Here is a 26611-nt window from a genome sequence, read left to right as displayed (position 1 = left end):
TGGCTTCTTAACTCTGCGCAGAGTGCTCGGCTTGTGGAAGTAGTCCCACTTGTATCCTTTGCAATCCTCCGTACCCGTAGGTAGTAAAAACTTGTAATGTTGGTTATTCTTTCTTTAGTATCACCATCAACGCGTTTCGCCACTCTTGGTGGCTTTATCAAGATCTTATTAACACTGTCTAAAAATACATTACAAAGTACAATTACAGTCCTATTAACACTGTCTAAAAATACATTACAAAGTACAGTTAGTTATATTAACACTGTCTAAAAAAAATACATTACAAAGTACAATTAGTTATATTAACACTGTCTAAAAAAAATACATTACAAAGTATAATTACAGTTATATTAACACTGTGTAAAAAATACATTACAAAGTACAATTACAGTCATGTTAAAGGGACAGTGTACCCAAATTTTTTCTTTTGTGATTCAGATAGAGCATGCAATTTGACGCAACTTTCTAATGTACTCCTATTATCAAATTTTCTTCATTCTCTTGGTATGTTTATTTGAAAAGCAAGAATTTAAGTTTAGATGCCGGCCCATTTTTGGTGAACAACCTGGGTTGTCCTTGCTGATTGGGCAGCACCAATAAACAATTGCTGTCCATGGTTCTGAACCACAAATTTGCTGGCTCTTCAGCGTAGATGCCTTCTTTTTCAAATAAAGATATCAAGAGAACAAAGAAAATTGATAATAGAAGTAAATTAGAAAGTTGCTTAAAATTGCATGCTCTATCTGAATCACAAAAGAAAAAATTTGGGTACAGTGTCCCTTTAACACTGTCTAAAAAATACATTACAAAGTACAATTACAGTCATATTAACACTGTGTAAAAATACATTACAAAGTACAATTACAGTCATATTAACACGGTCTAAAAAATACATTACAAAGTACAATTACAGTCATATTAACACAGTCTAAAAAATACATTACAAAGTACAATTACAGTCATATTAACACTGTCTAAAAATACATTACAAAGTACAATTAGTCATATTAACACTGTAAAAAATACATTACAAAGTACAATTAGTCATATTAACACTGTCTAAAAAATACATTACAAAGTACAATTACAGTCATATTAACACTGTAAAAAATACATTGCAAAGTACAATTACAGTCATATTAACACTGTAAAAAATACATTACAAAGTACAATTACAGTCATATTAACACGGTCTAAAAAATACATTACAAAGTACAATTACAGTCATATTAACACTGTGTAAAAAATACATTACAAAGTACAATTACAGTCATATTAACACTGTAAAAAATACATTACAAAGTACAATTACAGTCATATTAACACGGTCTAAAAAATACATTACAAAGTACAATTACAGTCATATTAACACTGTGTAAAAAATAAATTACAAAGTACAATTACAGTCATATTAACACTGTAAAAAATACATTACACAGTACAATTACAGTCATATTAACACAGTCTAAAAAAATACATTACAAAGTACAATTACAGTCATATTAACACGGTCTAAAAAATACATTACAAAGTACAATTACAGTCATATTAACACTGTGTAAAAAATAAATTACAAAGTACAATTACAGTCATATTAACACTGTAAAAAATACATTACACAGTACAATTACAGTCATATTAACACAGTCTAAAAAATACATTACAAAGTACAATTACAGTCATATTAACACTGTAAAAAATACATTACACAGTACAATTACAGTCATATTAACACAGTCTAAAAAAATACATTACAAAGTACAATTACAGTCATATTAACACGGTCTAAAAAAATACATTACAAAGTACAATTACAGTCATATTAACACGGTCTAAAAAAATACATTACAAAGTACAATTACAGTCATATTAACACGGTCTAAAAAATACATTACAAAGTACAATTACAGTCATATTAACAGTCTAAAAATACATTACAAAGTACAATTACAGTCATATTAACACTGTCTAAAAAAATACATTACACAGTACAATTACAGTCATATTAACACTATAAAAAATACATTGCAAAGTACAATTAGTCATATTAACACTGTCTAAAAATACATTACAAAGTACAATTAGTCATATTAACACTGTCTAAAAAAATACATTACAAAGTACAATTAGTCATATTAACACTGTCTAAAAAAATACATTACAAAGTACAATTACAGTCATATTAACACTGTGTAAAATAAAATGATTTAAAAAAAATATTGTACAAAAAACTTTTAAGGGTTTAATGATATGAAATCTTAGGTGTTCGATAAAAAAGACAGGCAAAGGGCTTTAACATAGATATATATACAGATACATGTCTAAATATGCGTATTGGTGTGTACATATGTATTTACAGATATATCAACACATATAAATACATATGTACACACACATACATATTTTTCTCTATTGACTTCTATAGGGGAATAAGTTAATGCGTGCGATATTCTAAGTTCGGGTTTATATGTGCAGAGTTAGCAAGTATCCACAGTGTTGGCACAAAGTATAACAATGGTGAAAGCATTCTTGTAAACCTGCTACCGTATAGTGCTTCTGATCTTACCTACCTGCTTTCCAACGAAGGATACAAGAGATCAAAGTAAAATTGTTATTAGAAGTTGAAATGTTTTTACATTGTACACTCTATCTAAAGCTTGAATGAAACATTTTGTGTTTCAAGTGTTATACAAGCGCTTATCTCCATCTCTTAATAATGAAAACAATTAGCAGAACCTACAGCAAAACAAGCTGCGCCAATCTTTATTATAATTCAGCAGGTATATAGATTGTTTTGTCTACTGGGTGATTTAAAAAAAGCATTTAAAGTGCATTATGTTATATATTTTAAACATGCTTGGTAGCAGCAAATAGCTGTAAAAATGAGTGAGCACAAGCTCAATAGCAACAGAGGATTGTGTGGAATATCAGTTTTAGATATATGCCCCTCTAACTGGAATGACAGTAAGACTGGAGTGGTGTCTTATTAACGGCTGCTTTCATACACAAACACTGTATACAAGCATACATGCACATATTACACACACACAGTACATACATTACACACATAATACACTACACACACACTGTACACCACATACACACACTGTACACCACATACACACACTGTACACCACATACACACACTGCACACCACATACACACACTGTACACCACATACACACACTGTACATACATTACACACATAATACACTACACACACACTGTACACCACATATACACTGTACACCACACACACACACAGTACATACATTACACACATAATACACTACACACACACTGTACACCACACACACACACACTGTACACCACACACACACACACTGTACACCACACACACACACTGTACATACATTACACACATAATACACTACACACTCACTGTACACCACACACTGTACACCACACACTGTACACCACACACACACACTGTACACCACACACACTGTACACCACACACACACTGTACACCACACACACACACACTGTACACACCACACACTGTACACCACACACTGTACACCACACACTGTACACCGTACACTGTACACCACACACTGTACACCGTACACCACACACTGTACACCACACACACACACTGTACACCACACACACTGTACACCACACACACACTGTACACCACACACACACACTGTACACCACACACACACACTGTACACCACACACACACACTGTACACCACACACACACACTGTACACCACACACACACACTGTACACCACACACACACACTGTACACCACATACACATATATTGTACACTACACACAGAAACAGGACATACACTACACACACATACTGTACACCACACACACACACACTGTACACCACATACACACATATTGTACACTACACACAGAAACAGGACATACACTACACACACACACTGTACACCACACACACACACACTGTACAGCACACACACTGTACAGCACACACACTGTACACCACACACACACACTGTACACCACATACACACATATTGTACACCACATACACACATATTGTACACCACATACACATATATTGTACACTACACACAGAAACAGGACATACACTACACACGCACACTGTACACCACACACGCACACTGTACACCACACACACACACTGTACACCACACACACACACTGTACACCACATACACACACTGTACACCACATACACACATATTGTACACCACATACACATATATTGTACACTACACACATAAACAGGACATACACTACACACCCGCTCTGTACACCACATACACACATATTGTACACCACATACACACATATTGTACACCACATACACATATATTGTACACTACACACATAAACAGGACATACACTACACACACACACTGTACACCACACACACACACTGAACACCACACACACACACACTGTACACCACACACACACACTGTACACCACACACACACACTGTACACCACACACACACACACTGTACACCACATACACACACTGTACACCACATACACACACTGTACACCACATACACACATATTGTACACCACATACACATATATTGTACACTACACACAGAAACAGGACATACACTACACACACATACTGTACAAACATTACACACACAGTACATACAGTATACACACACTCACAGTACATACACTACACATACGTACACTACACACATACAGTATAGTGTACAAAAATAGGACATACACTACACATGCATATACTGTACACTACACACACAGTACATACACCACACACACTCTACATACAGTACACATATACTATGTATTTATGTTGAGATAGTAATACATAATGCTAAATTAAGCACAGTAAAACAACTTTGCAATATGCTGTTATTTATTTTGCCCTCTTACCAGTAATTTAAATGAAAATGGATTTTCCTGGCCTCATATCTGTACATAATTTGCACAATGACAGCAGCAATCCCTGTCTTCTCCAGACTCAAGTTGACTCTTAAGGAAAATGATAGCTGGACCATTGAAAATGAATTGCAGCAAACAAGGTGTTAATGTATTCTAATGTTTCATACTCCGCTGACATGTTTACTGTCCCTTTAAAGGACCAGTCAACACAGTAAATTTGCATAATCAACAAATGCAAGGTAACAAGACAATGCAATAGCACTTAGTCTGAACTTCAAATGAATAGTAGATTATTTTTTTCTGACAATTTTAAAAGTTATGTCTATTTCCACTCCCCCTGTACCATGTGACAGCCATCACCCAATCATAAATGCTTTCACGTACCATGTGATAGCCATCAGTCAATCATAAATGCATATAAGCTTATTCTGTGAATTCTTGCATATGCACAGTAGGAGCTGGTAAATCAAAAAGTTTAAATATAAAAAGACTGTTTTGTTTTTTTTAATTGAAGTAAATTGGAAAGTTGTTAAATCACATGCTCTATCCGAATAATGAAAGTTTAATTTTAACTTGCGTGTCCCTTTAAGTTAATGCCAGATATTACATGCTCAGATAAACTTTACACAGCATGTAATTTAAAAAAATAAATTCCCACAAACTATAATATAATATGTATTCCTAGATAGAGTAGTTTAATTTTTATAATGCCCATGCTTTTTAACATTTGATTTGGAACTTGACATATATATATACAGGTGGCCCTCGGTTTACGCCGGTTCAATTTGCGCCGTTTCAGAATAACAACCTTTTTTTTCAATCTTGTGACTGCTATTGAAAAGCTTTGGAAAGCAAAGTGCACTAATAAAAATAGCCAGTAGGTGGAGCTGTCTGCTTGTTTTGCAGCAAAGATATGCAATTTAACAGCCTGATATTGATCTGTGTACACAGAGCAGACATTAGCTATCGAGCAAAAAGTTTTAGAAGCCACTTCCCTATTATCTTCCGTCTGTCCAGCAGCTTCAGGTGAGGGTGCCTAACTGCTTAATCACTGCAGTGGCGTCACTAGGGGGGGGCGGGGGGGGCGGGCCGCACCCGGGTGACACCCTCCAGGGGGTGACACCAAAAAAAAAAAAAAACAAAAAAAAAATTTTTTTTTTTTTTTTTTTTAATTTTATTGAAATTCAAAGAAATACAATGTTGAGATGCATAGATTATTTTATTAGAGGCTGGCATTTGTGAACATTAGTGGGACTGGGGAAGTTGTAGACACACAATTTTTTTGCCCCTTGAGCCAGTGCTGCAATTTCAACAAATAGTTTTCCTGGCTGCTTTTGCTTGTTTGTACTTTGCTCCTCCCCTGCCCAATTTCACTATGAATGTTGTGGGTGTGCCTTGGGGCTTGCAAAGTTGCGCTGCTAGCCTAAACCTGCCTGCCTATCTGTGCTCACTGCTCAGTGACATGCGGCCCAGGGCTGTGCACTGACAGACTTGGAACAGAGTCAGAGAGCAGAATTTTCATAGTTTGCGCGCCTAAACCTTTTCTTCAGTGATTTATTTTAGAGTGCTCTGTTTATCTTTCATTTGATGCTCTGCTGAGCCAGGGAGCAGCTCTAGGCATGAGCTTCCTAATTAATGCAGTGCAGTTTACATATTTTGTATGTGTGTGTCTGAGGTTTTTGTGTGTCTCAGTGTTTTTGTGTGTGTGTTTTTGTGTGTGTGTCTGAGTGTGTTTACGAGTGTTTGTGTGTGCATCTGAGTATGTGTTTAAGTGTGTCTGAGTGTTTGTATGTGTGTGTGCCTGTGTTTTTGTGTGTGTCTGCTTTCTGGGGGGGGGGGTGACACCATGACTTACCGCACCGGGTGACACCAACCCTAGTGACGCCACTGAATCACTGCAGATTGAAATGCATAGAATAGGTGCAGACCCAATATTATCTAACATGCTAACAATGCAGAGAACTGATTGCAGAAAAATGCAAGTAAAAAAACGTTTTTGTTTATTAAACTTAGTTTGATGATGATGCAGTCTGTTGTGTGATTATTTAATTAGGTGCTGTTAGTAAATGTGTTTGTTCATTAAACTTAGTTTGATGATGATACAATCTATATTATTAGGTTTATAATGATGTTTAGCATTTAAAGTCTTTGTTTCAAAGCTTTAAAAATAATATATTAGGTGTTACTTATGACAATTTTGAGAGGGGCCTGGAACCTAACCCCCTCACTTCCCATTGACTTACATTATAAACTGGGTTTCAATTTACAACGGTTTCGATTTACAACCATTCCTCCTGGAACCTAACCCCGGCGTTAACTGAGGGCTACCTGTATTATATTAAAATGATGATGGTTCATAGGGCTCCATAATGTGGGATACAATTCATGCCACTAGGAGGAGGCCAAGAACCTGCACAAGAGCTTAAATTCTCTCCCATCTCTCCTTAGTTTTGTTCTTGGCCTCCATGATAAGACGGAGAATAGAGGTGTTATAGCTACTTGTTTCTGGATTAATGTTTGGGAGCTCTGACTAATATGAGACCCTTATCTCTGGGACATATCATTCCCAAAGAATATACAGAAGAGCTGAATGATACATGGACATAGGAATACCCTGTTATGTGTGCAGTTTCTCTCTGGGATTTCAACTATAGCTACTCTAAGGCGTTGCAGGGACTCGTCTCAGCCTCTCTCTGTGGGATAACGGTATTTCCTCAGATATCCTGTGCTGTACAGGTACCTGCACTGGATGGGCTCTCTACTGGATACTGTTGGTGGATGTGTACAACTTACCACAGCACAGACACAGCTCACAGGCTATTAGAAGGTACTCTGACACAGGTACAGCATAGCCAAGGGACCTACCTACTCTCCCACTGACACTTTTTTTTGCCTAAAACCGCAAATCATCTGGTCAACAACACTCAGGTGGGCACTCTCAGACCTCTGACACCCTTTTTGGACCATTTTGCAGCCCTGGGACCCTCTCTTTATAATTTAAAAAATAATTGGTGTATGACTCTTTAGGTTTCCTCACTAAGCGTCTGATTAGCTGATGCAGCATGTTGACAAGGTGTTTGGGGCAGGTCTATGTATTTTGCACTAAAACTTTATTTCTTTCCTATGACATGGAGAGTCTGCAACATCATTCCAATTACTAGTGGGATATTTAACTCCTGGCCAGCAGTAAGCAGTAAGAGCACCCCAGCAAAGATGTTAAGTGTAACTTCCCCTACCCATAATCCCTAGTCATTCTCTTTGCCTCTGCCAATGGAGGATGTGCGAAGTTGGTGTCTAAAGATATTTAATCCTTTTATGGGTACTCTTCCATGCAAGCAAGGATTGGGGTCTAGCTGTGTCCATGTCAATCTCTTTAGTAAGAGTAGTGGTGGCTTTTAGCAGTTAAAAGGCGGCGAGGTAGTCTTTGCTTTACTTTTAACATTTTGCTACCCCTTGGCAGAAAGCCAGAGTTATTTACTCTGTTCTTTATTTTATTACAGGTCCATGACAGGGAGCGAAGTGCCTGTCACACCTATGCAGCAGCATCTGTCCTGCAGCTGGAGCTAAGGTAAGTGCTTTTCCTTCTAGTTATTGGAGGACAGTAGCACTTAAGAGGTTAATCCTCTTTCGGATCCAATTTAAGACATATATCCTTTTTAATTAAGGATACTTATTCTGGACAGATTAGACAAATGGGACATAGATATCCTTATTAGCTAAGGATACTTTTGTTTTTGGAGGACATGACACTGTATGGGTTAATGTGAGACGTTATTTGGCTATGGGACTCATAACTTATGAGAATCGTTCGAGGCACTTTAATATGTTTTCTGTTTTCTAGGATCATTAGAGAGGTTTAATTTTATTTAAACGGTCAAACTGTGGGCAGTTTATTTTTTCGCTCTTTACAACTTGCGCAGTTACTTTTTTTAATTTGCTTACGTGATGCCCGCACTTCCAATATATCGGAGCGAAGCTTAGTGAGCTTGAATTGCGCTTAGGTGTATCGCATTGCAGGGCTCTGTCGGATGTTTGTTTTCAATATTTCTCTCAACGGATCATTTTCTGCAAGAAGATCCTTGCAGAAAGATTTTGTTTAATCTTTATTTCTTTCCTAAGATATGGAGAGTCCACAACGTCATTCCAATTACTAGTGGGAATATCACTCCTGGCCAGTAGGAGGAGGTAAAGAGCACCACAGCAAAGCTGTTAAGTGTCATTCCCCTACCCATTATCCCCAGTCATTCTCTTTACCTCTGTCAGTGGAGAAGGTGAAGTTTGGTGTCTGAAGAAAAATTGTATTTCTTTTCGCTACAAGCAAGATTTTGGGTCTAGCTGTAGTCCACGTTAATCTCTTCAGTAGAGTAGTGGTGGCTTTAAAGCAGTTAGAAACTTGTGAGGTAGTCCTTGCTTGGTTTTCTAACATGTTTGCTGCCCATGGTATAGAAAGCCAGAGTTGGTTACTCTGTTCTTTCTTTTCCTACAGGTCTTTGTATGGAGTATGTGTCTACCTGCCGGACAGCTGGAAATTACAGGTAAGTGCTTTTGTCTTCTAGGTATGGAGACGCGAACTTTAAAGATTTTTTTCTGCATTACCTTATTTGGGACATAGTAAATCCTTTGTAAAGGATTTTATTTAAACAGTATGCAGGCACATTATGTATGTGAGAGACTTAATGTTTATCCTTTCTGGGCATGAAGGGGTTAACTTTCAATGTGTGGCTCGTATATATATATTTATATATATATATATATATATATATATATATAATTTCTATAAATATATATATATTTATTTCTATAGTGTGGTACTAAAGTTATTCTTGGGACTAATGTGGCAGTATCTTATGTTTTTCTTTAATACAAAGCTAACAGCAAGATCGGCTGTCTCAGGACTCTGTGAGTCAGCGGTTGGGAAGTGTATTCACTGTTAAGATGAGTCGGCTCTTAAAATGCACGGTTTCTTTCTGTTGCACAGTTTCTAATAAAAGTCGGTCACATGACTTACTCTTTCTTCCGCTCTTATATCAGAGTGGTGTCGGAGCTCTGCAATCATGTCTGAGGAACTGGCAGGTTATTCCTATCAAGTTATTTATAATCCGGAGGGGCAGGTAGGACATCTCAGTCAATGCTGAGGTGAAGAGGTCTCACTTGGGTTATATATATTTTTTTTTTTTAAGTGCTAAATCGCTTTATAAGATTTAAAGTGACAGTATAACATTTTCAAAAACCTCTTTTTTTTTTTTCTGTCATTTTTCCGTGAATTCTGATAGATATAATCATGGAGCAGGAGTCTGTTCCTATGGATTATTGTTTGTGTCTTGAGGCCCAAATTTTTCTACCTAAGCAATTATGTTCCTCATGTTTAAAGAAAACTTTAAAATGTAAAGATACATTTTTTGTTTCTGAGCCCAATGTCTCCCAGGATGATGCTGTTCAGGCAATGCCACATCTTTCTCCTCAAATGTCCCAAGCCATTATGGCGTCATATACAGTGTCCTGCAGTTCCTCTCAGCCTCCTGGAGGAGTTTATTTGCCTGCAGATTTTGCTGCACAGGTATCTTCTGCAGCATTATCTACTTTTCCTATAATGGGAAAAAAGTAAGAGGACATTTAGACATTCAGATAGTAAGGTTTCTGTTCCACCTATTGCTACCCAGGTTGCCCTCCCTCATAGGTCTGATGAGGAGCATACGTCGGTAGCCTCTGAGGGTGAAATCTCAGATTCGCACAGTATAATTCCTCCTTCTGATACTGAAGAAGTAAACTTCAGATTTAAGCTTGAACACCTTTGTGTACTGTTAAGGGAGGTATTGGCTACTTTGGACAACTCTGACTCTTCTGTCGTTGTCAACCCTAAAAAAAATCTAGTAAACTTAACAAATACTATGATATTTCTTCTTCTGTGGAAGTGTTTCCTGTTCCAGACCGTGTGACGGAGATTATTTCACAGGAATGGGAGAAGCCAGGGATACCTTTCTCCCCGACTCCCGTTTTTTAAAAAGATGTTTCCTGTTGCTGAAGGGGCTATTTTTACTCTGGCTAACAGAACTACGATCCTATATAGGATAGCTGCTACTTTAAGGATCCCATGGACAAGAAGCTGGAGGCTTATTTGAAAAAGATGTATGTTCATCAGGGTCTTCAATGGCAACATGCAGTCTATATTGCCACTGTAGCAAGTGCTGCATCTTATTGGTGTGAGGCCTTGTCTGAATCAATTTTAGTAGAGACTCCGTTAGAAGAGATCCAAGATAGGATTAAGGCTCTCAAACTATCCAATTTATTTCTGATGCTAAAATGCAAATTATTTGACTGGGAGCCAGGATGTCTGGCTTCACTGTCTTAGCCCGCAAGGCTTTGTGGCTAAAACCTTGGTCAGCTGATGTTACCTCCAAGTCCAAGCTTCTGGCGCTTTCTTACAAGGGTAAAACCTTGTTTGGACCTGGTCTGGCAGAAATAATTTCTGATATTACAGGTGGAAAAGGGTCTTTTCTACCACAAGATAAGAAGAACAGACCTAAAGGGCGTCAAAGTAATTTCTTTCATGTAATTGGCAAGAGTCCATGAGCTAGTGACGTATGGGATATACAATCCTACCAGGAGGGGCAAAGTTTCCCAAACCTCAAAATGCCTATAAATACACCCCTCACCACACCCACAATTCAGTTTTACAAACTTTGATTTCTACGTTGATATGCGCTTCTCAGCATTTTTGAAGCCAGATTCCTCTCAGAGTACAGTGAATGTCAGATGGATATGAAGGGAGTATTACCTATTGAATGCAATGGTTTTCCTCACGGTGATCTATTTCATAGGTTCTCTGTTATCGGTCGTAGAGATTCATCTCCTACCTCCCTTTTCAGATCAACGATATACTCTCATATTCCATTACCTCTACTTATAACCGTTTCAGTACTGGTTTGGCAATCTGCTATATGTGGATGGGTGTCTTTTGGTAAGTATGTTTTCATTACGTAAGACACTCTTAGCTATGGTTTGGCACTTTATGTATTTATATAAAGTTTTTGCCATGATTCAGGTTTTCAGTATATTTCCTTTTTGCAGACTGTCAGTTTCATATCTGGTAAATGCTTTTTTAATGAAAATGTATTTCTTACCTGGGGTATAGTCTCTTTTTCAAATTGACTGTCTTTTAAATTCGCGGGCAGAATTAGGCCCGCGAGGGCGCAAAATTCCAAAGTTTATTGCGTCATTCTTGGCGCAAAGTTACGTTACGAGTCCTTCACAAAGTTGCGTCATCTATGATGCGAGTGTGTCGTTTTCGGAGGTTTTTGGCGCCAAAAATATTTTTCTGTTTGTTGTGCGTCATACTTGGCCCAAAATATTTTCATTATTTTAAACCCCATTTCTATTTGCCTCTTGCCTTTTTCTATGTCAGAGGGCTATGCTGTTTGCATTTTTTCCCATTCCTGAAACTGCCATATACTCTTACATTTGCAAGATGCTTCAATCTGATCCTGTCTCAGAATTCACTGTTGGATCCCAGCTGCCTGATAACCGTTCTACCAAAGCTAAGTGCATTTGTTGTAAACTTGTGGAGATTATACCTCCAGCTGTGGTTTGTAATAGTGGTTTGTAATAGTTGTCATGATAAACTTTTACATGCAGAAAATGTATCCATCAGTTGTAGTTCATTACCTGTTGCTGTTCCCTCAACATCTAATGCACAAGATATACCTGTAAATTTAAAAAAAATTATTTCTGATTCTGTTCAGAAGGCTTTGTCTGCCATCCCACCTTCTAATAAACGTAAAAGGTCTTTTAAAACTTTTCATAGAGTTTATGAAATTTCAAATGACCGGCAATATACTGATATATCCTTCTCTGATGAGGATCTATCTGATTCAGAAGATCCTGCCTCAGATATTGACTGACACTGACAAATCCTCTTATTTATTTAATGGAGTATATTTGTTCTTTATTAAAAGAAGTGTTGATTACGTTGGATATGGAGGAAACTAGTCCTCTTGATATTAAAACTAGTAAACGTTTAAATTCTGTTTATAAACCTCCTGTGGTTATTCCAGAGGTTTTTCCAGTTCCTGATGCTATTTCTAATATGATTTCTAAAGAATGGAATAGGCCTGGTACTTCTTTTATTCCTTCTTCAAAGTTTAAAAAATTGTTTCCTTTGCCAGCAGTTAGATTTGAGTTTTGGGAAAAGATCCCCAAAGTTGATGGGGCTCTTGCTAAACGTACTACTATTCCCACTGAAGATAGTACTTCTTTTAAAGATAGTTTAGATAGGAAACTTGAATCTTATCTAAGGAAGGCTTATTTGTATTCAGGTCATCTTCTTAGGCCTGCAATTTTTTTGGCTGATGTTGCAGCTGCTTCAACTTTTTGGTTGGAAACTTTAGTGCAACAAGTATTAGATCATGATTTGTCTAGCATTGTTAAGTTGATTCAACATGCTAATAAATTCATTTGTGATGCCATTTCTCCAACATAGGTGTGTCCGGTCCACGGCGTCATCCTTACTTGTGGGATATTCTCTTCCCCAACAGGAAATGGCAAAGAGCCCAGCAAAGCTGGTCACATGATCCCTCCTAGGCTCCGCCTACCCCAGTCATTCTCTTTGCCGTTGTACAGGCAACATCTCCACGGAGATGGCTTAGAGTTTTTTAGTGTTTAACTGTAGTTTTTATTATTCAATCAAGAGTTTGTTATTTTAAAATAGTGCTGGTATGTACTATTTACTCAGAAACAGAAAAGAGATGAAGATTTCTGTTTGTATGAGGAAAATGATTTTAGCAACCGTCACTAAAATCCATGGCTGTTCCACACAGGACTGTTGAGAGCAATTAACTTCAGTTGGGGGAACAGTGAGCAGTCTCTTGCTGCTTGAGGTATGACACATTCTAACAAGACGATGTAATGCTGGAAGCTGTCATTTTCCCTATGGGATCCGGTAAGCCATGTTTATTACGATCGTAAATAAGGGCTTCAAAAAGGGCTTATTAAGACTGTAGACTCTTGCTGGGCTAAATCGATTCATTATTAACACATATTTAGCCTTGAGGAATCATTTTATCTGGGTATTTTGATATAATAATATCGGCAGGCACTGTTTTAGACACCTTATTCTTTAGGGGCTTTCCCAAAGCATAGGCAGAGCCTCATTTTCGCGCCGGTGTTGCGCACTTGTTTTTGAGAGGCATGGCATGCAGTCGCATGTGAGAGGAGCTCTGATACTTAGAAAAGACTTTCTGAAGGCGTCATTTGGTATCGTATTCCCCTTGGGGCTTGGTTGGGTCTCAGCAAAGCAGATACCAGGGACTGTAAAGGGGTTAAAGTTAAAAACGGCTCCGGTTCCGTTATTTTAAGAGTTAAAGCTTCCAAATTTGGTGTGCAATACTTTTAAGGCTTTAAGACACTGTGGTGAAAATTTGGTGAATTTTGAACAATTCCTTCATGTTTTTTCGCAATTGCAGTAATAAAGTGTGTTCAGTTTAAAATTTAAAGTGACAGTAACGGTTTTATTTTAAAACGTTTTTTGTACTTTGTTATCAAGTTTATGCCTGTTTAACATGTCTGAACTACCAGATAGACTGTGTTCTGAATGTGGGGAAGCCAGAATTCCTATTCATTTAAATAAATGTGATTTATGTGACAATGACAATGATGCCCAAGATGATTCCTCAAGTGAGGGGAGTAAGCATGGTACTGCATCATTCCCTCCTTCGTCTACACGAGTCTTGCCCACTCAGGAGGCCCCTAGTACATCTAGCGCGCCAATACTCCTTACTATGCAACAATTAACGGCTGTAATGGATAATTCTGTCAAAAACATTTTAGCCAAAATGAACCCTTATCAGCGTAAGCGCGACTGCTCTGTTTTAGATACTGAAGAGCATGACGACGCTGATAATAATATTTCTGAAGGGCCCCTAACCCAGTCTGATGGGGCCAGGGAGGTTTTGTCTGAGGGAGAAATTACTGATTCAGGGAACATTTCTCAACAAGCTGAACCTGATGTGATTGCATTTAAATTTAAGTTGGAACATCTCCGCATTCTGCTTAAGGAGGTATTATCCACTCTGGATGATTGTGACAAGTTGGTCATCCCAGAGAAACTATGTAAAATGGACAAGTTCCTAGAGGTGCCGGGGCCCCCAGAAGCTTTTCCTATACCCAAGCGGGTGGCGGACATTGTTAATAAAGAATGGGAAAGGCCCGGTATTCCTTTCGTCCCTCCCCCCATATTTAAAAAATTGTTTCCTATGGTCGACCCCAGAAAGGACTTATGGCAGACAGTCCCCAAGGTCGAGGGAGCGGTTTCCACTTTAAACAAACGCACCACTATACCCATAGAGGATAGTTGTGCTTTCAAAGATCCTATGGATAAAAAATTAGAAGGTTTGCTTAAAAAGATGTTTGTTCAGCAGGGTTACCTTCTACAACCAATTTCATGCATTGTCCCTGTCGCTACAGCCGCATGTTTCTGGTTCGATGAGCTGATAAAGGCGGTCGATAGGGATTCTTCTCCTTATGAGGAGATTATGGACAGAATCAATGCTCTTAAATTGGCTAATTCTTTCACCCTAGACGCCACTTTGCAATTGGCTAGGTTAGCGGCTAAGAATTCTGGGTTTGCTATTGTGGCGCGCAGAGCGCTTTGGTTGAAATCTTGGTCGGCTGATGCGTCTTCCAAGAACAAGCTACTTAACATTCCTTTCAAGGGGAAAACGCTGTTTGGCCCTGACTTGAAAGAGATTATCTCTGATATCACTGGGGGTAAGGGCCACGCCCTTCCTCAGGATCGGCCTTTCAAGGCAAAAAATAAACCTAATTTTCGTCCCTTTCGTAGAAACGGACCAGCCCAAAGTGCTACGTCCTCTAAGCAAGAGGGTAATACTTCTCAAGCCAAGCCAGCTTGGAGACCAATGCAAGGCTGGAACAAGGGTAAGCAGGCCAAGAAACCCGCCACTGCTACCAAGACAGCATGAAATGTTGGCCCCCGATCCGGGACCGGATCTGGTGGGGGGCAGACTCTCTCTCTCTTCGCTCAGGCTTGGGCAAGAGATGTTCTGGATCCTTGGGCGCTAGAAATAGTCTCCCAAGGTTATCTTCTGGAATTCAAGGGACTTCCACCAAGGGGGAGGTTCCACAGGTCTCAGTTGTCTTCAGACCACATAAAAAGACAGGCATTCTTACATTGTGTAGAAGACCTGTTAAAAATGGGAGTGATTCATCCTGTTCCATTAAGAGAACAAGGGATGGGGTTCTACTCCAATCTGTTCATAGTTCCCAAAAAAGAGGGAACGTTCAGACCAATCTTAGATCTCAAGATCTTAAACAAGTTTCTCAAGGTTCCATCGTTCAAGATGGAAACCATTCGAACTATTCTTCCTTCCATCCAGGAAGGTCAATTCATGACCACGGTGGATTTAAAGGATGCGTATCTACATATTCCTATCCACAAGGAACATCATCGGTTCCTGAGGTTCGCATTCCTGGACAAACATTACCAGTTCGTGGCGCTTCCTTTCGGATTAGCCACTGCTCCAAGGATTTTCACAAAGGTACTAGGGTCCCTTCTAGCTGTGCTAAGACCAAGGGGCATTGCTGTAGTACCTTACTTGGACGACATTCTAATTCAAGCGTCGTCCCTTCCTCAAGCAAAGGCTCACACGGACATTGTCCTGGCCTTTCTCAGATCTCACGGATGGAAAGTGAACGTGGAAAAGAGTTCTCTATCTCCGTCAACAAGGGTTTCCTTCTTGGGAACAATAATAGACTCCTTAGAAATGAGGATTTTTCTGACAGAGGCCAGAAAAACAAAACTTCTAGACTCTTGTCGGATACTTCATTCCGTTCCTCTTCCTTCCATAGCTCAGTGCATGGAAGTGATCGGGTTGATGGTAGCGGCAATGGACATAGTTCCTTTTGCGCGCATTCATCTAAGACCATTACAACTGTGCATGCTCAGTCAGTGGAATGGGGACTATACAGACTTGTCTCCGAAGATACAAGTAAATCAGAGGACCAGAGACTCACTCCGTTGGTGGCTGTCCCTGGACAACCTGTCACGAGGGATGACATTCCGCAGACCAGAGTGGGTCATTGTCACGACCGACGCCAGTCTGATGGGCTGGGGCGCGGTCTGGGGATCCCTGAAAGCTCAGGGTCTTTGGTCTCGGGAAGAATCTCTGTTACCGATAAATATTCTGGAACTGAGAGCGATATTCAATGCTCTCAAGGCTTGGCCTCGGCTAGCGAGGGCCAAGTTCATACGGTTTCAATCAGACAACATGACAACTGTTGCGTACATCAACCATCAGGGGGGAACAAGGAGTTCCCTGGCGATGGAAGAAGTGACCAAAATCATTCTATGGGCGGAGTCTCACTCCTGCCACCTGTCTGCTATCCACATCCCAGGAGTGGAAAATTGGGAAGCGGATTTTCTGAGTCGTCAGACATTGCATCCGGGGGAGTGGGAACTCCATCCGGAAATCTTTGCCCAAGTCACTCAGCTGTGGGGCATTCCAGACATGGATCTGATGGCCTCTCGTCAGAACTGCAAAGTTCCTTGCTACGGGTCCAGATCCAGGGATCCCAAGGCGGCTCTAGTGGATGCACTAGTAGCACCTTGGACCTTCAAACTAGCTTATGTGTTCCCGCCGTTTCCTCTCATCCCCAGGCTGGTAGCCAGGATCAATCAGGAGAGGGCGTCGGTGATCTTGATCGCTCCTGCGTGGCCACGCAGGACTTGGTATGCAGATCTGGTGAATATGTCATCGGCTCCACCTTGGAAGCTACCTTTGAGACGAGACCTTCTTGTTCAGGGTCCGTTCGAACATCCGAATCTGGTTTCACTCCAGCTGACTGCTTGGAGATTGAAAGCTTGATCTTATCGAAGCGAGGGTTCTCAGATTCTGTTATCGATACTCTTGTTCAGGCCAGAAAGCCTGTAACTAGAAAGATTTACCACAAAATTTGGAAAAAATATATCTGTTGGTGTGAATCTAAAGGATTCCCTTGGGACAAGGTTAAGATTCCTAGGATTCTATCCTTCCTTCAAGAAGGATTGGAAAAAGGATTATCTGCAAGTTCCCTGAAGGGACAGATTTCTGCCTTGTCTGTGTTACTTCACAAAAAGCTGGCCGCTGTGCCAGATGTTCAAGCCTTTGTTCAGGCTCTGGTTAGAATTAAGCCTGTTTACAAACCTTTGACTCCTCCTTGGAGTCTCAATTTAGTTCTTTCAGTTCTTCAGGGGGTTCCGTTTGAACCCTTACATTCCGTTGATATTAAGTTATTATCTTGGAAAGTTTTGTTTTTAGTTGCAATTTCTTCTGCTAGAAGAGTTTCAGAATTATCTGCTCTGCAGTGTTCTCCTCCTATCTGGTGTTCCATGCAGATAAGGTGGTTTTACGTACTAAACCTGGTTTTCTTCCAAAAGTTGTTTCTAACAAAAACATTAACCAGGAGATTATCGTACCTTCTCTGTGTCCGAAACCAGTTTCAAAGAAGGAACGTTTGTTGCACAATTTGGATGTTGTTCGCGCTCTAAAATTCTATTTAGATGCTACAAAGGATTTTAGACAAACATCTTCCTTGTTTGTTGTTTATTCCGGTAAAAGGAGAGGTCAAAAAGCAACTTCTACCTCTCTCTCTTTTTGGATTAAAAGCATCATCAGATTGGCTTACGAGACTGCCGGGCGGCAGCCTCCCGAAAGAATCACAGCTCATTCCACTAGGGCTGTGGCTTCCACATGGGCCTTCAAGAACGAGGCTTCTGTTGATCAGATATGTAGGGCAGCGACTTGGTCTTCACTGCACACTTTTTACCAAATTTTACAAGTTTGATACTTTTGCTTCTTCTGAGGCTATTTTTGGGAGAAAGGTTTTGCAAACCGTGGTGCCTTCCATTTAGGTGACCTGATTTGCTCCCTCCCTTCATCCGTGTCCTAAAGCTTTGGTATTGGTTCCCACAAGTAAGGATGACGCCGTGGACCGGACACACCTATGTTGGAGAAAACAGAATTTATGTTTACCTGATAAATTACTTTCTCCAACGGTGTGTCCGGTCCACGGCCCGCCCTGGTTTTTTTAATCAGGTCTGATAATTTATTTTCTTTAACTACAGTCACCACGGTACCATATGGTTTCTCCTATGCAAATATTCCTCCTTAACGTCGGTCGAATGACTGGGGTAGGCGGAGCCTAGGAGGGATCATGTGACCAGCTTTGCTGGGCTCTTTGCCATTTCCTGTTGGGGAAGAGAATATCCCACAAGTAAGGATGACGCCGTGGACCGGACACACCGTTGGAGAAAGTAATTTATCAGGTAAACATAAATTCTGTTTTTTTTATATCATCAAAATTGATGTTAGATATATGTCTTTAGCTATTTTATCTAGAAGAGCTTTGTGGCTCCAATCTTGGAATGCTGATATGACTTCTAAGTCCAGATTGCTTTCTCTTTCTTTCCAATGTAATAAATTATTTGGTTCTCAGTTGGATTCAATAATTTCAACTGTCACTGGGGGGAAGGGAGTTTTTTTGCCTCAGGATAGAAAACCTAAAGGTAAATCTAAAGCTTCTAACCGTTTTCGTTCCTTTCGACATAATAAGGAACAGAAATCTAATCCTTCCCCAAATGAATCTGTTTCCAATTGGAAGCCTTCCTCAAATTGGAATAAATCCAAGCCATTTAAGAGATCAAAGCCAGCCTCCAAGTCCGCATGAAGGTGCGGCCCTCATTCCTGCTCAGCTGGTAGGGGGCAGATTAAAATTCTTCAAAGATGTTTGGATCAATTCGGTCCAAAATTATTGGATTCAGAGTATTGTCTCTCAGGGGTACAGAATAGGATTCAGAGTAAGACCACCTGTGAGAAGATTTTTTTTTCTCTCTCGATTCCAGCAAACCCAGTAAAGGCTCAGGCTTTCCTGAAGTGTGTTTCAGACCTGGAGTTATCAGGGGTAATCATGCCAGTTCCGTTTCAGGAACAGGGCCTGGGGTTTTATTCAAATCTATTCATTGTCCCAAAGAAAGAAAATTCATTCAGACAGATTTTGAATCAATATGTAAGAGTACCAACTTTCAAGATGGTGACTATAAGGACTATTCTGCCTTTTGTTCAGCAAGGGCATTATATGTCTACAATAGACTTACAGGATGCATATCTTCATATTCCGATTCATCCAGATCACTATCGGTTCTTGAGATTCTCTTTTCTAGACAAGCATTACCAATTTGTTGCTCTTCCTTTTGGCCTAGCAACAGCTCCAAGAATATTTTCAAAGATTCTAGGTGCCCTACTCTCTGTAATCAGAGAGCGGGGTATTGCAGTGTTTCCTTATTTGGACGATATCTTGGTACTCGCTCAGTCTTTACGTTCTGCAGAATCTCACGTGTGTTTCTTCAAAGACATGGTTGGAGGATCAATTTACGCAAAAGTTATTTGATTCCTCAGATAAAGGTAACCTTTTTAGTTTTCCAGATAGATTTAGTGTCCATGACTTTGTCTCTAACAGTCAAGAGGCAAAATTGGTTGCAGCCTGTCGGAACCTTCAGTCTCAGTCAATCCCTTCAGTAGCTATGTGCATGGAAGTTTTAGGTCTCATGACTGCAGCATCGGACGCAATCCCCTTTGCTTGTTTTCATATGAGACCTCTCCAGCTTTGTATGCTGAACCAATGGTGCAGGGATTATACAAGGATATCACAATTAATATCCTTAAATCCCAATGTTTGACTTTCTCGGACTTGGTGGTTAGATCACCATCGTATAATTTTAGGGGCCTCTTTCGTTCGTCCAACCTGGACTGTGATCACAACAGATGCAAGTCTTTCAGGTTGGGGAGCAGTTTGGGGATCTCTGACAGCACAAGGGGTTTGGAAATCAAAAGAGGCGAAATTACCAATCAATGTTTTGGAACTCCGTGCAATTTTCAGGGCTCTTCAGGCTTGGCCTCTGTTGAAGAGAGAACCGTTCATTTGCTTTCAGACAGACAATATCACAGCTGTGTCATATGTCAATCATCAGGGTGGGACTCGCAGTCCACTAGCTATGAAAGAAGTATCTCAAATACTTTCTTGGGCGGAATCCAGCTCTTGTCTAATTTCTGCGGTACATATCCTGGGTGTAGACAATTGGGAAGCGGATTATCTCAGCCATCAGACTTTACATCCAGGGGAGTGGTCCCTCCATCCAGATGTGTTTTCTCAGATTGTTCAGATGTGGGGTCTTCCAGAAATAGATCTGATGGCTTCTCATCTAAACAAGAGACTTCCCAGGTACCTGTCCAGGTCCAGAGATCTTCAGGCGGAAGCAGTGGATGCGTTGATACTTCCTTGGTGTTGCCAACCTGCTTATATGTTCCCACCTCTAGTTCTTCTTCCAAGAGTGATCTCCAAAATCATCATGGAACAGTCGTTTGTATTGCTGGTGGCTCCAGCATGGCCTCACAGGTTTTGGTATGCGGATCTTGTTTGGATGTCGAGTTGCCAACCTTGTCCTCTTCCATTAAGGCCGGACCTTCTTTCTCAAGGTCCGTTTTTCCATCAGGATCTCAAATCATTAAATTTGAAGGTATGGAAATTGAACGCCTAGTGCTTAGTCATAGAGGTTTCTCTTACTCAGTGATTAATACTATGTTACAGGCATGTAAATCTGTTTCTAGAAAGATTTATTATCGAGTTTAGAAGACTTATTTTCATGGTGTTATTCTCATAAATTCGCTTGGCATTCTTTCAGTATTCCTAGAATTTTACAGTTTCTTCAGGATGGTTTGGATAAGGTTTTGTCTGCAAGTTCCTTGAAGGGACAAATCTCTGCTCTTTCTGTCTTATTTCACAGAAAGATTGCTAAGCTTCCTGATATTCACTGTTTTGTACAGGCTTTGGTTCGTATCAAGCCTGTCATTAAATCAATCTCTCCTCCTTGGAGTCTAAATTTGGTTTTGAATGCTTTATAGGTTCCTCCATTTGAGCCTATGCATTCTTTGAACATTAAACTACTTTCTTGGAAAGTGTTCTTTTTGCCATCTCTCCTGCTAGAAGAGTTTCTGAATTATTTGCTCTTTCTCGTGAATCACCTTTTCTGATTTTTCATCAGGATAAGGCGGTTTTGCGGACTTCATTTAAATTCTTACCTAAGGTTGGGAATTCTAACAACATTAATAGAGAAATTGTTGTCCCTTCCTTGTTTCCTAATCCTAAGAATTCTTTGGAGAGATCCTTACATTCTTTGGATGTGGTAAGAGCTTTGAAATATTATATTGAAGCTACAAAAGATTTCAGGAAGACTTCTAGTCTATTTGTTATATTTTATGGTTCTAGGAAAGGTCAGAAGGCTTCTGCCTTTCCCTTGGCATCGTGGTTAAAGCTTTTGATTCATCAAGCTTATTTGGAGTCGGGTCAAGCACCGCCTCCGAGAATTACAGCTCTTTCTACTAGATCAGTTTCCACTTCGTGGGCTTTTAAGAATGAAGCTTCAGTTGATCAGATTTGCAAAGCAGCAACCTGGTCTTCTTTGCATACATTTACTAAATTCTACCGTTTTGATGTATTCGCTTCTTCGGAAGCAGTTTTTGGTAGAAAAGTTCTTCAGGCCGCTGTTTTAGTTTGATTCTTCTGCTTATGTTTTAAGTTTTTTCTTTTCATTTAATGAGTATTAATTTTATATTTTGGGTTGTGGATTATTTTTTTTTCAGCTGTTTTTTTTTTTTTTTTTTTTCCCCTCCCTCTCTAGTGACTCTTGCGTGGAGTTCCACATCTTGGGTATTGCTATCCCATAAGTCACTAGCTCATGGACTCTTGCCAATTACATGAAAGAAAACATAATTTATGTAAGAACGTACCTGATAAATTCATTTATTTCATATTGGCAAGAGTCCATGAGGCCCACCCTTTTTATGGTGGTTATGATTTTTTTGTATAAAGCACAATTATTTAAAAATTCCTTTGTTGATGCTTTTTACTCCTTTATCACCCCACTTCTTGGCTATTCGTTAAACTGAATTTTGGGTGTTGTGAGGGGTGTATGTATAGGCATTTTGAGGTTTGGGAAACTTTGCCCCTCCTGGTAGGATTGTATATCCCATACGTCACTAGCTCATGGACTCTTGCCAATATGAAAGAAATGAATTTATCAGGTAAGTTCTTACATAAATTATGTTTTTCGTTCCTTTCGTAACTTCAAAGGTCAAAAGTCTTCCTCTCCCTCTTCCAAGCAGGAGCAGCCCAAGTCCTATTGGATGCCCACTGGGAAGCAATCAAAGAACCCCTCAGCTGAGTCTATCAGCATGAAGGGTCGGCCCCCGGTCTGGGATCAGATCAAGTGGGGAGCAGACTTTTCCCTTTTTGTTAATCCGAGATGTTCCAGATCTTTGGACTGTGGACATAGTATCTCAGAGTTGCAAAATAGAATTCAAAACTTTTCCTCCCAGGGGCAGATTCCATCTTTCAAGATTATCTGCAGACTAGGTAAAAAGAGATGCATTCTTGAACTGCGTTCAGGACCTTTCCTCCTTAGGAGTGATTGCTCCAGTACCAGTAAGGGAACAGTGTCTAGTATTCTATTCATATCTTTTTGTGGTTCCCAAAAAAGAGGGACCTTTTGACCCATTTTAGACCTAAAGTGTCTCAACAAGTTTCTCAGGGTACTGTCCTTCAAAATGGAAACCATTCGTTCCATTTTTCCTTTGGTCCAAGAGGGTCAGTTCATGATTACTATAGACCTGAAGGATGCGTATCTTCATGTTCCCATCCACATGGATCATCACAAGTTCCTGAGATTCACCTTTCTAGATAAACACTTTGTTTGTTGCTCTTCCGTTTGGCCTTGCCACAGCTCCCAGAATTTTCTCAAAGGTTCTGGGGGCTCTCTTGGCAGTGATCATGTTCACACGGATGGAAAGTGAATCTGGAAAAAGAGTTCCCTTGTTCCAGCTACAAGGGTTGTTTTCTTAGGGACCATAATAGATTCCCTATCTATGAAAATTTTCTTTCTCAGGAGCATCTTTCTCAGGACACATGCTTCCGAAGACCTTCATGTGTGATTGTGACCACGGATGCCAGCTTGCTAGGCTGGGGAGCAGTCTGGGACTCGTTAAAGGCGCATGGACTATGGACTCGGGAGGAGTCTGCTCTCCCCATAAACATCTTGGAGTAGAGAGTGATTTACAATACTCTGATGGCTTGGCCTCAGTTGTCCTTAGCCCGGTTTATCAGGTTCCAGTTGGACAATATAACCTCAGTGACTTACATCAACCACCCGGGAGGAACTCAGAGTTCCTTAGCCATGAAGGAGGTGGCACAGATTATTCAGTGGGCGGAAGTTCACAATTGTTGTCTATCGGCCATCCAATTCCAGGAGATAACTGGGAAGCGGATTTCCTGAGCAGACAGACATTTCATCCCAGGGAGTGGGCTCTCCATCCAGAGGTCTTCTCCAGGTTAACCCTCAAATGGGGGGTGCCGGAATTGGATCTGATTGGCGTCTCGGCAGAACGCCAAGCTTCCAAAGTTCAAGGTCAAGAGATCCGCAAGCCGCCCTGATAGATGCGCTGGCGGTTCCTTGGGATTTCGATCTAGCATACCTGTTTCCTCAGTTTCCGCTTCTTCCAAGAGTTATTGCTCGTATCAAACAGGACCTTTATTGGTGTAAATCAAAGGGCTACTCTTGGAGTAGAGTAAGGACTCATAGAATGTTGTCTTTTCTCCAGGAAGGTCTGGAGAAGGGATTGTCAGTCAGTTCTCTGAAAGGTCAGATTTCTGCATTATCTGTTTTATTACACAAACGTCTGGCGGATGTGCCAGATGTTCAATCTTTTTGTCAGGCCCTGGTCAGAATCAGACCTGTGTTTAAACCTGTTGCTCCTCCTTGGAGCCTTAACCTTGTTCTTAAAGTTTTGCAACAGGCTCCGTTTGAGCCAATGCATTCCATAGATATTAAGTTGTTATCTTGGAAGGTTTTGTTTCTAATTGCTATCTCTTTTGCTCTGAGTGTTTCAGAACTCTCGTCTTTGCAGTGTGATTTGCCTTACCTTATCTTTCATGTGGATAAGGTGGTTTTTCGTACCAAATTGGGGTTTCTTCCTAAAGTGGTTTCGGATAGAAATATTAATCAGGAAATTGTTATTTCTCTTACATGGTGTATCCAGTCCACGGATTCATCCTTACTTGTGGGATATTCTCATTCCCTACAGGAAGTGGCAAAGAGAGCACACAGCAGAGCTGTCCATATAGCTCCCCCTCAGGCTCCGCCCCCCCAGTCATTCTCTTTGCCGCTCTAACAAGTAGCATCTCCACGGGAGGGTAAAGTGAATGTGGTGTTAGATTTGTAGTTTTTATTTCTTCAATCAAAAGTTTATTTTAAAATAGTGCCGGTTTGTACTATTTACTCTGTGGCAGAAAGTGATGACGATTTCTGCTGAGAGGAAAATGATTTTAGCATGTTGTAACTAAAATCCACTGCTGTTCCCACACAGGACTGTTGAGCATCAGAAAACTTCAGTTGGGGGGAACAGTTTGCTGGCTAAACTGCTTTGAGGTATGTTTCAGTCATTTTTTCTAGTCAAGACTTAGTAATGCTAGAAGACTGACAAGAATCCCCATGTGGGAAAGGTAAGCCATGTTTCTGAGACTTAGTATAGAAGGAAGGCTTATTTGAAAGGGCTCAAACACTGGTGGATACTGTTAAGGGGCAATCGATTATTTTTTTACAAATATCTGATATTTATACAAGTTTATATTACATTTGAAACACTTTTTTGTGGTTTATTCCGCATGGCATCTATTTAGACACCTATTTTGGCTTGGGAAGGCCCCACATCCCCAGAGTGAAGCGGGAGGGGGCCTGGAATTCGCTCCTCAGTTGCGCAGTTGATTTTACAGACGGCTTCATGCAGCTCCATGTGAAGAGTCCAGAGATTACTTGAGGACTTCAGAGAGGCTTATTTTCGATTAAAACTAATCCCCAAGGAAGGTAGGGCCACAGCAGAGGCTGTGGCATGGTGCTATAGTTTTGCTAACCGGTTGCCAGCTTTAATTTGCTCTGGTTTGGGCAGTAAGGGGTTAATTGACTTGAAATTTACTGTGCAATCATTTCAAAGCATTAGGATCATATGGTGAAAATTTCATAAAGATTGGATGATTTTTGGAGATTTAGTAAAAAAAGTGTGCGCTTTTTTATTATTTAACCCCTTAATGACCACAGCACTTTTCCATTTTCTGTCCGTTTGGGACCAAGGCTATTTTTACATTTTTGCGGTGTTTGTGTTTAGCTGTAATTTTCCTCTTACTCATTTACTGTACCCACTCATATTATATACCGTTTTTCTCGCCATTAAATGGACTTTCAAAATATACCATTATTTTCATCATATCTTATAATTTACTATAAAAAATATTATAAAATATGAGGAAAAAATGGAAAAAAACACACTTTTTCTATCTTTGACCCCCAAAATCTGTTACACATCTACAACCACCAAAAAACACCCATGCTAAATAGTTTCTAAATTTTGTCCTGAGTTTAGAAATACCCAATGTTTACATGTTCTTTGCTTTTTTTGCAAGTTATAGGGCCATAAATACAAGTAGCACTTTGCCATTTCCAAACCACTTTTTTTCAAAATTAGTGCTAGTTACATTGAGACACTAATATCTTTCAGGAATCTCTGAATATCCATTGACATGTATATATTTTTTTTTAGAAGACATCCCAAAG

At 39.8% G+C, this 26611-nt stretch overlaps 1 protein-coding gene across 1 annotated transcript in view; it reads left to right on the top strand.

Annotated features, from left to right (window-relative positions):
• The window catches only part of LOC128661190 (ranBP-type and C3HC4-type zinc finger-containing protein 1), a gene marked incomplete in the record, with an annotated part of 490387 nt that overhangs the window by 261250 nt on the left and 202526 nt on the right, over positions 1-26611 (top strand).

This window comes from Bombina bombina, chromosome 5, assembly GCF_027579735.1.
Source record: "Bombina bombina isolate aBomBom1 chromosome 5, aBomBom1.pri, whole genome shotgun sequence".
NCBI lineage: Eukaryota > Metazoa > Chordata > Amphibia > Anura > Bombinatoridae > Bombina > Bombina bombina.
Note: the sequence above shows the minus strand (reverse complement) of the source record. Positions and strands in the feature narration are given on the sequence as shown.